Genomic DNA, 12,357 nt, shown 5'->3' on the forward strand with positions numbered 1-12,357 from the left:
AGAGGCTGTCCGTCTTCACTTTAAATCCCCATGGTTGATGCTCCATAAGTGTCCTATAATGCAACAGCATATTTTCACTACACCCTCCCTGCCTGGTTATTTTCTCTGTCCCTTTTTCCAGAGCTATAGAGGACTGTTTTCACAGGCTGCTAAAAATGACAATAGGCTAAACTGATGGGATGGAAAATCAGTAATAACGGACACATGTTCAAAAGCAATGATATATGGGGGTGGGTTTGCAAAGTTCCAATTATCTTAATGTGAAGACAATCGTGTGAGTGTAAAAAAAAGTATCATGGAATAAATGAGGGCTTGTTAAAAATTGTCGACTGAAGTTCATGTTACGCTCTAACCTTGCCTGCGTGTTACGGCCTTTAATCTTTCAATTTAAATGGCTACAAAGTATAACAGAAAGCTCCCTTGTTGACGAAGACCACATGATATCACTCATCTCATTGCTTTATGAGTAGCCTAGAATAAAGATCCAGAAACCACTAATAAAAAGGTTTTCCCCCATTGGAGGGAAGCAAGCATTCTACCAGTGTGGAGTCACCAAAGTAGTAAAATACTACACAAGTTCAGCATTCAGACGCAATTAAGTTGCCATACACAAATTGAGGGAACAATCCCACATCAAATTCTCTCTTTGTGAGATTTATCACCTGATCTGGAGGAGTTTGGCAATGACGGAAACTTTGTTCTTAATTATTTCAAGCCTTGTTACACTTAGTGGTTTTTGTGACTTTGGTTCTACAGCAGGATGTGTCGCACGCTGTCATCCTGATTTCTCTGCAGCACTCGCTCTCATCATGACGATTAAATGACTTTGTGAAACACAGCTTCTTATAAACTTGACTCATATAACTCCCCTGTCTCCACTTGGAGAATCAAAAAGAAGGGACCTTTTATGTCTATTGTGACCTGGTGAGGCAGCACTATAAAGGAAATCCTGATAATGTTTAATAGGTGGTACTTTTATTGACTGTCTGGGTTATATGGAAGCTAATGACTGACCGAAAAATACATGAAAAATATAATTGTGATAAATAAAAATAAAACCACGAAAAGAATCATGAGTGATAATATGATGAAGAAAGATATTTCACTTACAAAGTGAAAATTATTCTTAAAAAAATGTATAATATTAAATATTAGTTTTAAAAACGATGGGTATAAAATATTTAAAGGGGACCTATCATGCAAAATGCACTTTGTGATGTGCTGTATACATAAATATGTGTCCCCGGTGCGTCGGAGAACTCACGCAGTGTCAGAAAATAAAACCCTCTCTCTTTTCCTCCGTACCCAAATCTTTTTAAAAACGAGCGGATACAGATTTCCATCCACTGTGATGTCATAGCGGCGGCGGACCCACAGAAAGTTGCTATCAGAAACAATGCCTGACTTGTTTTGGACGTAATCTTGTCTTTGTTTACATTAGCAAGCCTCACTAACACTCAGAGCTAACCTGTACTGAAGAGCACATGTGTTTAAACAGCAGGAAATAAAAAAAGAACTGTGTGATAAACCCGCAAAAGAAAAAGCATTTGAGCTCCATACTGTTTCAGAAATAATCCTTGACGTGGTTTAAACAGGTTGGCGTTTTATCACAACCGAATTTAACTTTATCTCCGGTAGAATTCTGATCAGGCATTAGCTCCGCCTCCTCTTCTTTTCTTTTTTTCAAGCTAAGGACCCAAAATCCTCCTTTCTCTAACAGGGGTGCAAAAGAGGGATTTGAGCAGTATGAGGGATGGCTACAATGGGTGACCTGTTTGGTACTTTGAAAAAAAAACTTCACAGACATGTTTTATACAGGTATGGCCCTACAATATATTTTTCAAATATAGCATGATAGGTCCACTTTAAATGAAAGTAATATTATGTAACTTTAATGTATCTCCTATTAAACATTAAAAGTTGGATCCGTAAGCAGTGAAACTGTCTTCAGGTCAACGTGTTGGTTTTGCTGCTACAGCCTTATCTGGTGACCAGCAGATTGTCGTTGCTAATGTTAGCTAACGCTATCAACCATAGCTAGGCATTGTTTTTTAACTGACATCAGCGTAATAAATCTTTAAAACCATAGTTTTCACTTAAGCAGAGTGATCTGTATGTGTTTGTGTTTAAAACAGGTCAAGACTAACTTTTGCTTAACAGCTGCCGCTGTGGCAGAGAAGAAAACTGTCAGTTAAATGGCCGCTCTAAATGGCAAGTTGGCTAGCATAAGTAGATATTAGCTATCAGTCTCTACAAAATGTAAGAAAAATATTTAAAAACTCTATTACTCTACGTTCTTTGAATTTATTTTTCATCTAATGTTTTATCTATTTTATTCTTACAAAAAACAAAATTATGGGATAGTTAATCCAAATTATGAAGCATCAAGTAAACATGAATTTATTGTACATTTCTTATCATGATTATCTTCCTATGTTTAATTCCCTTCTTTTTTTGTGCAAATGTGTGCTTGAAGCTCTTTCGATCAAAGTCAGAGATATCAATGTTGTGTTCTGATTAGCTGTCACTTCAAATTATTAGCCGACTATTGAGTCAATATGGATTAAGCGAATGTCATTGGAAACTAAAAGCCCCACCTGTTTTTTATTTAAACATCACAACTCTCAAAATTGTCAGCAATGATGACTTTGGGGCTTTCTTTTTAAACTGTAAGTCCCACCAGGCAACAGCTCTTTTTAACACTTAACATATTTGCTGTGGATGTTTTAAACATTTTTCATAATGGAAAGGATATTGTGCACACACACTCACGCAGACATATAATACACACGACTTCCACATCTGGACTGGAGTCCTCTGCCAAGTGTTGCCGTCCATGTATCTTTTTGTATGTGTTTCTTTTTCTCTCTCCCTGTTGCACACACACACCTTTAATTGTTTCCCACTCTTCACCGGAGAGTATGTTCTTGTACAGTAACATTCATTAAAAATGATATGGGAAACATTTCACTGCTAGTCCCACTTCAACTCGACCCCTGTGTCTAGAGACATAACCACTTTATTTTTTATCAAATGCTCATGCCAGGTTCATTTCATAGTTCCTCTTTTTTCTGCCTGAACATTTTTGTTTTAACATGATGTTCATGTATCCCTTGAAAACATTAATTCTTTTTTTATCTTGCAGTGCTCACTCTCACTCACTCTGCTGCATGAAATAGGAACCTGCCTAACATTTAATTCAATAATAAATGAAAACACAGAGTTTTCCCAACAGCGCTGGTTTTTCTTGTGGAATTGCAGTGTCTGGTTCAATTGAAACTTTATTGTCCTGCAGGGAGAGACACGGTGGAGCTAAGTTTTCACAGTCTGGTAGCGAGTGCCATGTAAACACATTAGGTCATACAGTATTTATGAATATATAGATTCTGGTCTTGTGCAATCATACTGTTAGCTGTAGCAGTATCACGCCACAGCAGTGATTTACTTACTGGCTGGTAGAACATGGAAACATACGATTTTATCTTTATGTTACGCTGTCAGACAAATCCGGTGACTTCATGTTGGGCTTAAGGCTTAAATACAGTAAGTGTTGAGACTGGGTTCATCACGTGGCTTTTGACTCAGGCTCAACGAAAAAATCTCTCATACCGAGACAGTGGTCACTTCTTTCCAAGTGATCCTCCCCTGTATTAAATACACAACAATATATATTTGCAATGGCATTATTACCAAGCAGAGTTGAATTGTGTGCTACAGTATGCAAGCCAATACGCTTTTTCTATACAGATCACAGAAAATACATAACAAATATTTGATACAAAAAAAAGGTAAGTTGGTAAACATGACTAAAGAAAGTAAACTATTATTCTGCTTGACAAAATGATTGTGCTTTACATGTTTGAATGTTAAGTTGAAAGTCATTTTCCACCCAAATAGTTTGTAGTTTTCTTAGCTACACATATGGGGTTAATATCCACAATACAGTAATGCCTTAAGGCGAGACACCCCAGGTGAATAGGGTAATTTTTTTAACTTAAAGGTATCAGCTAGAAATTTCTCCAGTTAATTACTTACAATAAGGCAATTGTCTTTTGTATTACAAGTTTTCTGAAATAGCATGTTTAAATATGCAAATTATCCATTATCTCATTAAATATGCACATATTTTAACACATTTCAGGAATCGAAATCTGAACTTTGGATATAGCCAGATTCAAAATTCTTGTTTCATTTTGTAGTCATATTAGTATCTAAGGCTTTTACAGAAGGGATTTTGGATATCTCTTTTTATCATTCCATAAATCAGAAAATACTGTCAACAGCCCTAAAATATCCATTTTCGCCATGTTTTTAGGTATACAATGTTGTATAATTCAGGCTATGAATTATATATGAACAAACCCTTCTGTAAAAGCCTTCATAATATTGATAGGAATATAACTGGAAGGTTTGGTGTCTCTACGTGCTACTGAAGTTGAAATTTCGAACTCATCGAGTAGGAGAAAAAACTCATTTTGAGAAAACGACCTTTAAAGATTGCAGTGAGGCGCTAGCTAAACCCTCCTGTTCTTTGAATGACAGCTTGCGCATCGACGCACTCCGTGAAGGTATTTCATGTTCAGGGTCATTTTTTTTTTTATAACCTTGCTTCGTGCAAGTGACAATTGTTGTCGTCTTCTCTGTGAACGGTTTTTTCGCCGTTCTTTTGGCATTTTGAGATTTCAATTTCTAGCTGAAAGCTAACCAGGAAGTGTTTTAGCACACCACGTGAAGCATCTGAACGAATCACGTTGTCAGAAATTGACACTAGCCAATGAGATTTCGTTTCTTGGTTTAAGACCCCTTTGTGCTTTCACGATTGGTTGCTGATACAAAGGAAATGACCATATTTGGATCCGATGAGATTGTGCAGGAGAGACGGAGCTTTCCAGCGATACCTCTGTTGACATGGTGCACACAGCGGTCGCGGTACTTTATGTTACGTTAGAATGCTAACTTTTGGTGAATTTAGGAGAAATCTACAGACGCAAATAGACAAACTATAGTAAAATAAACACTTAAATGTGTATTTTGTACGTTTTCCTTCCAAAAGCCTGAAAGAAAACATGTTATGGAATCAAAATAGCACAAAATCTCAAAATTGACCAGTACTTGAAAAACGATGTTTTTGCCTGCCGTGTCTCGCCTTAAAGTATTATATCACCGTTTAGCACAAAATGCAGTTACAGTAGAGGGGATATTGGAAAACAATAAACACTTTGTATCCAAATTGAAGCAATAGTTTGTCAATCTTGACAGAAGTTGGATAAGAAGATCCATACTGTACCACTCTGCATTCAGTATGCTAAATATGAAGCTATTGTAGCGTTCACAAGGTGAGTCGGAAACAGGCTTCTCGTTATTAGGCTTTAATAACTCTTGTTTGACAACAGATGATCACAGGTACATGTACACTTTGTGGGTTCTACCTCACACTAACCTAACTCCTACCCCTACACATATATATATATATAGCAGTGTCTACGTCACAACTCCCCGCCCTCCCCCGTCCGCTCCCCCAACCACAGGCCCGCACCTCAACCAGCATCACTGTGCACTATGATTGGCAGAGAGACGGGGGATGCCTGAGTGACACCCTGGACATCCTATGCAGGGTCGCTACACTACCCCCCCACTACAAAGTTCCTCGCCCACAAGGAACAAATAAACACAGCACAACACTACATCTACACACTGTACTTTGACTAGGAAGGTCTGGGTGGACTACCATCCCTTCCAGTGAGACCAGGGCGCATTCTTGCCCTCTACAGGAACTGAGGGTCTCACTATAACTTTTCTACCAAACAAAGTCTCTGAAGCGACCCGGGGGTCGTGTCTGCCTTCTCGGCAGGGGGACTGGGGTCAGGAGGACCGGGGTTGCCGGATCTGGCCCAGGCGGCGAAAAAATGGGGGGACTCTCAGTCCCTGATGGGGGACTGCTGCTCTGTTCGCCGGGGGGCCTGAGTGGGGATGTCGAGGGGACGGCTGTGGGCCCCGATGTTCCTTGGGTCTGTGGGGAAGCGACTCCTCTGTACGGAGCCAACCTGTCTCTGTGGAGCACCACTTTTCTCCCCTTTGGTGGCAGCTGCACCCTGTAGACCACTTCCCCCACCCTCTCCAGTACTATGCAGGGACCAACGCACTGACTGTCCAGTTTTGGGCACCGGCCTTTCTTTCGTTGTGGGCTGTAGACCCAAACCAGCTCCCCGGCCCGGAAATTCTGCCCTCTGGTCCTGGTGTCGTAGTTCCGCTTCTGACACCAATGTAACGTTCACAAGGTGAGTCGGAAACAGGCTTCTCGTTATTAGGCTTTAATAACTCTTGTTTGACAACAGATGATCACAGGTACATGTACACTTTGTGGGTTCTACCTCACACTAACCTAACTCCTACCCCTACACATATATATATATATAGCAGTGTCTACGTCACAACTCCCCGCCCTCCCCCGTCCGCTCCCCCAACCACAGGCCCGCACCTCAACCAGCATCACTGTGCACTATGATTGGCAGAGAGACGGGGGATGCCTGAGTGACACCCTGGACATCCTATGCAGGGTCGCTACACTACCCCCCCACTACAAAGTTCCTCGCCCACGAGGAACAAATAAACACAGCACAACACTACATCTACACACTGTACTTTGACTAGGAAGGTATGGGTGGACTACCATCCCTTCCAGTGAGACCAGGGCGTATTCTTGCCCTCTACAGGAACTGAGGGTCTCACTATAACTTTTCTACCAAACAAAGTCTCTGAAGCGACCCGGGGGTCGTGTCTGCCTTCTCGGCAGGGGGACTGGGGTCAGGAGGACCGGGGTTGCCGGATCTGGCCCAGGCGGCGAAAAAATGGGGGGACTCTCAGTCCCTGATGGGGGACTGCTGCTCTGTTCGCCGGGGGGCCTGAGTGGGGATGTCGAGGGGACGGCTGTGGGCCCCGATGTTCCTTGGGTCTGTGGGGAAGCGACTCCTCTGTACGGAGCCAACCTGTCTCTGTGGAGCACCACTTTTCTCCCCTTTGGTGGCAGCTGCACCCTGTAGACCACTTCCCCCACCCTCTCCAGTACTATGCAGGGACCAACGCACTGACTGTCCAGTTTTGGGCACCGGCCTTTCTTTCGTTGTGGGCTGTAGACCCAAACCAGCTCCCCGGCCCGGAAATTCTGCCCTCTGGTCCTGGTGTCGTAGTTCCGCTTCTGACACCAATGTAACGTTCACAAGGTGAGTCGGAAACAGGCTTCTCGTTATTAGGCTTTAATAACTCTTGTTTGACAACAGATGATCACAGGTACATGTACACTTTGTGGGTTCTACCTCACACTAACCTAACTCCTACCCCTACTAGTGTTGCACGGTGTACCGATACTTGAAAGGTACCGCGATACCCTGCCGTTACAAACGGTACGATTCCTCCGTTTCATTAGTATCGGTACTTTAAGAATGACGGGGAAAAGTACTCCGGTGAGAAAGCGCCGTTTTAATAAAGACCCGTGTGTGTTCAGCGCTCTGCTTCCACTCCCTGCACTGCAGCCGTGCCTGCAGTCCCGCCCCTCTCAAGCACGTTCTAAGTCCCTCCCCTCTCTCGTGCACTCGGCCACGCGCTAGCTGGCAGAGCATGTGCCGCTGTGCCTCGGCTTGTTGACAAAAAAGACGCCAGAAGCGAAATTTGGAAGTATTTGAGCTATATCTCTGACAGTGAGGGCAAGCCTACGGACACCACGAGGCCTGTCTGTAAGACATGTTTTAGATCCCTGCAAACCAAGGGAGCCAACACATCAAACTTGGCTAAGCACCTCGCCAACCGGCATCCAGACAGGTTAGTTAGCGAATGTGATAGATAACATAATTACATCATGCTCAAGCCCATGCCCTCAAATCTAAGTCAAACCAGTGTAATTTATTTTGTGACAAACGAGGCAATTAATGGCAATGATAACTGTCTAATATGGCTATCTTTTTAGCTAACTTACCAATGTGGCTAACATCTGCAATATATATTTTGTTAATAATTATTTATATTACTGTACTATTTATTACATGTTAATAAAATATTAAAAACAATTATATTTTATAAAATAAAAAAGTTGTTTGAGATGATGCTGAATTGTATTTAATACGAATTCTTATCATTTATTTTGTTTATTGTTCTCATTGTTTAAAAGTTTGTGTTATGGTTATGGTTCTGGTGTGAAATAAAGCCCCATAATTACATTTAAGACTGTTTCCCTTTTTTTAAGAAAAGTATCGAAAAAGAATCGGAATCGCAATTCTTGACTTGGTATCGGTATCGAAACCAAAATGTTGGTATCGTGACAACACTAACCCCTACGAAATATATATATAGCAGTGTCTACGTCACAACTGCCCGCTCTCCCCCGTCCGCTCCCCCAACCACGGGCCGCACCTCAACCAGCATCACTGTGCAGCTCTGATTGGCAGAGAGACGGGGGATGCCTGAGTGACACCCTGGACATCCTATGCAGGGTCGCTACACTATCAACGTGTTCATTTAGTTTTGCTTCACATAAAGATAGTAAGGGTAAAGAAATAGGCTAGCTGCTACAGTTTTGTTTAAGTTCAGCTTTTGTAAAGATTATACAAACAAGATAAAAACGTGTTAAATAATAGGGCACTCGGATGGTTCAATCCTCTGGCAAGGCTGTCCATAAGGGAAACATAATTAGTGTTGCTGCCACGTGATTTGGATCTGCTCCAAAATGCATAAATTGTTCCTGGAACAATGTCAAGCTTCCAAAATGTCCTATGAAAATTGGGCCAATAGTTTTTCCGTAATATAGCTGACAATCAAAGTAACAAACTACAAAAAGGTTAAAAAAAAAAGATGTGCAAGTATAAACCCCTGTTTTCAATCATTTGCTAAAACAGATAAATTGTCAGATGGTTGTAGCTTAAAGGTGGGGTAGGTAAGTTTGAGAAACCGGCTCGAGATACACTTTTTGCTATATTCCATGGAATGCTCTTAACATCCCGATAGCAATGAATATCTTAAGTGCTTTGACAAAAAATCCATAAAAAAATGTCATCTGTGGAAGCCGTAGTACTGTAAAAAGCACGACCAATCATTTTAGCCGGCCCGGCTAAAATAACTGGATGGCCTACCTGCCTGTCAGCTTTCCATCTGTGCACAAACTTATCTCGTGCCCTCATTGGTCATGTGCGCATTCGTGTGTGTTGGAGGAGGGGCTCTGTAAGGAAGTGGCAGATTTCTTCCGGCTGTGTATTTTCAAATTCTAGTGCACTCGAGCTGGTTTCTCCAAAATTACCTACCCCACCTTTAATACTCAGCATACCAACATAAGAGTGGTATCCAACTTTGCACCTGAAAACGATTTGCTGCTGTGGCTCAGGGGGAAATGCCGTCTACCAATCGAAGGATGAGGAGTTTGATCCCCAGACCCTGCAATCAGTATTTTTAAATGTCCTTGAGGAAGATACTAAAAGATGCCCTATTATGCTTATGGTTTCCTAACTAACCCTTAGTTTGTTGTATCGGTTTTAGTGCATGTAAATGGTCTACAAAGGCTAAAATCCCCAAATTCACGTCAGACGAATTGCGTCGTCACGCCAGATGACAGTTCTCCATTTGACTCCTCTGTTTACTACTGGCTATCTCTTCAACACATTGTGCGTGATATGCTTATGGTCAAGACATTTCCAAAATATCGGTTAACCAATCAGAGCAGACTGGGCGAAAACAGAGGGTGAAACAAGATGCTGCAGCACAGGCAGTATGAAAACAATAAGACACTTTCTATGTTTAAGTGTATGTAAGTTGCCTTGGATGAAAGCAACAGCTAAATACTGTACAATGTAATATAATAGCAAGCAGCCATTATATTTACTTAATTTTAACAACAAAAGTTCAATCTCTGCTTTCATGATTGGAAGAAAACCATGGTTACTTTGGTCCTTTGTCACACTTGTAAAGTGAAAGGTGATATACATGGTGATGAAGTATATTAATGCTATTTCCACTGTAAAGAGATCCTATTGTGTGCTTGGACTTTGGTGCATTTTACAGAGTGCAGTGATGTGCATTCATTCGTTTGCAGCGTCCCCCCCTTTAATGCCATGAACTTTTTAAGATTGACTTCATTGTTGCACAAATAGCGACGCAGGTTGCATGGATACCATTTAATACATGCACACGACTATGAAGAACCTAAACCAAAGTTACTGTCACCCTGGGATCTGGTACATCCCAAATTAAGTAGAAGGTACTCTGACAGGATTTATGAACAAAGGTCAGGAATAATTACAACATATAGTAATTTAAAGATAGCTTGTGGCTTTTTTCGCTAAATCCCTCGTCTTCCATCTCTGGCTAGCGTTGGCCTTTCTCGACTTCGCTCTTTTTTCTCCGCACATGGACTATGACACTGTGCAGTATATTAACTAACATAAGTTATGTTTGTCACACCCTTGCTCTCTGTGTCTCTCTGACTAGGGAGTTCAAGGCAGGTTCATGTTTCTTGGAGAGTATTTTGGACACGGCTGACGAAAATGAGCAAAGCAGAGGAGAGCGCGGCGGACCAGAGGTCAGTCAATTACAAGGCTCAACTCTAGTAACAAACTTCTAACACAAATTCTTGGCTCGGTGTGTGTGTGTGTGTGCGTGTGTGTGTGTGTGTGTGTGTGTGTGTGTGTGTGTGTGTGTGTGTGTGTGTGTGTGTGTGTGTGTGGGTGTGTGTGTGTGTGTGTGTGTGTGTGTGTGTGTGTGTGTGTGTGTGTGTGTGTGTGTGTGTGTGTGTGTGTGTGTGTGTGTGTGTGTGTGTGTGTGTGTGTGTGTATTTGCATAGAAGAAAATAGAGCAGTGTGCACAAGGCTGTCAATAACCACAGGTGTGTGTCTGTTCTTTTGTGCACATGTTTTGTGATTTTGTGTGAAATGTGAAGAGCAGGCAGGGCAAGATAAAACAGTGCAAAGGGAGGGACAGCTGTGCACTTACACCAGAGGGAACTGAGACAAATGAAAGGGCTTCAAGTTAAGACAATCAGTATTCCAGATCGATGGCATCTGTGATTGAAGTGTTTGAAAAAGAGAAAGTTCAAAACTAAAATGAAAGCATGTTTTCTCTCCATTTCCTTTCTTTGTCTGAGTCCTTGGAGTGTTGGAGAGAAACCAAGCACATTTACTTGAGCAACTTTTTTGTACATGAGTTTTTGCATTTTATGCTACGTCATGCTTTTACAGTACTACACTTCATTAATGTTGAAGTAAATATTGTACTTTTTAGCCACTTCATTAAGTGGAAAAGATGAGTTACTTTGCCGGTTTATATTATTAAACCGAATAATACATTTTGACCTATTATTATGGATCATGGAAGATCATTAAAGGTAGCTTCACCTTTACTAGCTGCTAAATTAAAATGGTGTGTACATTAATGGTCCAATAAGTATACAAATCCTGTGATAAAATATCATGAGTAATTTTAGTTTTGGTACTTTAATATGTTTTGATGTAAATACTTTTATGCTTTTACTTAGGTAACATCTTAAAAGCCAGACTTTTACTTGTAACATACAATTATTGTATTACTATTTGTACTAGTAGTAAGAGACCCTTTACTAAAAGGGACTTTTTTGCAGTTTTCCCTTTCCTTTAGTGTGTTTTGTAGTTTTTTTGTGCATGTATATGGTCTGCAAAGGCTAACATCCCAAAGTTCCCACGAAAAGGAGTTTCTCTCCCACACACTGCCCTCCCTTCCTGAAATGCCTCCATTATAGTCCTTTGTTTACTTCTGTAGCATTGTGACATAACTATGTAACACTCGCGCTTCTATTGGCTAGCGCTCCAACACATTGTACTCAAGCGGTTGACCATTCAAAAAAGGCGGCCAGCTAACCAATCAGAGCAGACTGGGCTCTGGTTTCAGACAGAGGGTGAAAAGAGGTGCTGCAGCACAGGCAGTATGAGAAAAATAAAGACCTTTCTGAACATTATAGCATGTAGACATGTCACATAATAGAACCTGTAAGAGTACTTCTTCCACCTCTGTACTTGGCTAAATCAACAATATTATACTTTTTGGAATCTTTGACAAAAGGATATCATTTTTTGAATGGATTTCTTCCCTATGATTGGCATATATTATTCTCTTATTTACAATCTTAATAATCTACAAACCGCACAACCACTAATGCCATGCTGTGGATCTAATGTGTGTTGTATCTTCCAGTGCCAGTGACACATCACCGTGAAGTTTGCTGACGACACGACCGTTATTGGCCAGATCACGGACGGCGACGAGATGGCGTACAGAGAGGAGGTCGAAAACCTCACATCTTGGTGCCAGGATAACAACCTCCATTTTCATTTCATTTCAAACCTTTAT

This window comes from Gymnodraco acuticeps, unplaced genomic scaffold (genome assembly GCF_902827175.1).
Source record: "Gymnodraco acuticeps unplaced genomic scaffold, fGymAcu1.1, whole genome shotgun sequence".
Lineage (NCBI taxonomy): Eukaryota > Metazoa > Chordata > Actinopteri > Perciformes > Bathydraconidae > Gymnodraco > Gymnodraco acuticeps.